The 2,442-nt window shown below is 38.6% G+C and overlaps 1 non-coding gene across 1 annotated transcript; it reads left to right on the top strand.

Moving 5' to 3' along the window:
- Positions 1–1,826: 1,826 nt before the first annotated feature.
- Positions 1,827–1,899, top strand: TRNAG-UCC (transfer RNA glycine (anticodon UCC)). The gene has a single exon. It is a non-coding gene; the product is annotated as a tRNA-Gly (tRNA).
- The last annotated feature ends 543 nt before the right edge of the window (positions 1,900–2,442 follow it).

Raw genomic sequence — 2,442 nt, forward strand, 5'->3', positions numbered from 1 at the left:
CATTTACCATTGCAAGAAAAAGAATAAAATACCTAGGGATAAACCTACCTAAGGAGACAAAAGACCTGTAGGCAGAAAACTATAAGACAGTGATGAAATAAATTAAAGATGATAAAAACAGATGGAGAGATATACCATGTTCTTGGATTGGAAGAATCAACATTGTGAAAATGACTATACTATCCAAAGCAATCTACAGATTCAATGCAATCCCTATCAAACTACCAATGTCATTTTTCACAGAACTAGAACAAAAAATTTCACAATTTGTATATAAACACAAAAGACCCCAAATAGCCAAAGCAATCTTGAGAAAGAAAAACAGAGCTGGAGGAATCAGGCTCCCTGACTTCAGACTATATTACAAAGCTACAGTAATCAAGACAGTATGGTACTGGTAGAAAAACAGAAATATAGACCAATGGAACAGGATAGAAAGCCCAGAGATAAACCCACCCACATATGGTCACCTTATTTTTCCTAAAGGAGGCAAGAATGTACAATGGAGAAAAGACAGCCTATTCAATAAGTGGTGCTGGGAAAACTGGACAGCTACATGTAAAAGAATGAAATTAGAATACTCCCTAACACCATAGACAAAAATAAACTCAAAATGGATTAAAAACCTAAATATAAGGCCAGACACTATGAAACTCTTAGAGGAAAACATAGGCAGAACACTCTATGACATAAATCACAGCAAGATCCTTTTTGACCCACCTCCTAGAGAAATGGAAATAAAATCAAAATAAACAAATGGGACCTAATGAAACTTAAAAGCTTTTGTACAGCAAAGGAAACAATAAACAAGATAAAAAGACAACCTCAGAATGGGAGAAAATATTTGCAAATGAAACAACTGACAAAGGATTAATCTCCAAAATATACAAGCAGTACAGCTCAATATCAAAAAAACAATCAACTGAATCCAAAAATAGGCAGAAGACCTAAATAGACATTTCTCCAAAGAAGATATACAGATTGCCAACAAACACATGAAAGGATGCTCAATATCACTAATCATTAGAGAAATGCAAATCAAAACTACAATAAGTGGGGCTTCTCTGGTGGTGCAGCGGTTAAGAATCCACCTGCCAGTGCAGGGGACACAGGTTCGAGCCCTGGTCCAGGAAGATCCCACATGCCGCAGAGCAACTAAGCCCATGTGCCACAACTGCTGAGCCTGCGTGCCACAACTACTGAAGCCCACATGCCTAGAGCCTGTGCTCCGCAACAAGAAGCCACAACAATGAGAAGTCTGGGCACCACAACGAAAGAGCAGCCCCCACTCGCTGCAACTAGAGAAAGCCCATGCACAGCAACAAAGACCCAACACAACCAAAAATAAAAATAAATAAATGTATAAAAAAAAAAAAAGGATGTGTGTAGGATCCCTCCTAGTTATAAGAGGCTGTGTCTCTGCATACCACCTATCCCAGAACCGTGCTAAGTGCTGTTATGGTGATGGGGTGGGGAGCGGGTGGGGAGGGGGCAAGCGGAGATCCAAACCATAGTCTATATGCCAGCTGAAAAGTCAGGACAGGCACAAACAGAACTACTTGATAACAACAGAGACAGTCCCCAAAAGGGGGCAGCTATCTGAAGACTTCAACTTGCAAATAGAGTTTAGAGAAGGCAAAAGTGAGTAGGAATTCTCTCCCATGGAATTGGAAAAGATATTCACAAATCATATATGTGAAAAAGGATTACTATAAAGTACTCCTACAACTCAACAACAAAAAACAAACAACCCAATTCAAAAATGAGCAAAAGGTAAAGCAATTATACTCTAATAAAAGTGTTAAAAAAAATGAGCAAAAGGGAATTCCCTGGAGGTCCAGTGGTTAGGACTCTGCACTTCCACTGCAGTGGGCCCCGGTTCAATCCCTGGTCAGGGAACTAAGGTCCCACAAGCCACACATGTGGCCAAAAACAAAACAAAGAAAACAAAACAAGACAAAAATGAGCAAAAGACTTCACAGTTCTCCAAAGAAGATATACAAATGGCCAATAAGCTCATGAAAAGATGCTCAGTGTCACTATGTCACTAGCCACTCGAGAAAATGCAAATCAAAACCACAGTGAGATACCATTTCACATGGCCCATCCATTAGGATGTCTATATCAAACAAAGAAAAAGAAGAAAGAAAGAAAAGAACAAGCTGTGACAAGGATGTAGAAGAATTGGAACCTGGTGCATTGCTGGTGGGAATTAAAAATAGTTTGGCATTTGAAACATGTGATCCAGCAATTCTACTGCTGGTTATATACACAAAATAACTGAAAGCAGGGACTCAGATATTTGTATACTCATGTTCATAGCAGCATTATTTACAATACCCAAAAGGTGGAAACAACCCAAATGTTCATCAACAGATGAATAAGCAAAATGTGATATATACATACAATGGAATATTATTCAGCCTTAAAAAATAATGAAAT

Source organism: Aethalodelphis obliquidens, unplaced genomic scaffold, assembly GCF_003676395.1.
Source record: "Aethalodelphis obliquidens isolate GAN/ISIS:26980383/991018 unplaced genomic scaffold, ASM367639v1 scaffold70, whole genome shotgun sequence".
NCBI lineage: Eukaryota > Metazoa > Chordata > Mammalia > Artiodactyla > Delphinidae > Aethalodelphis > Aethalodelphis obliquidens.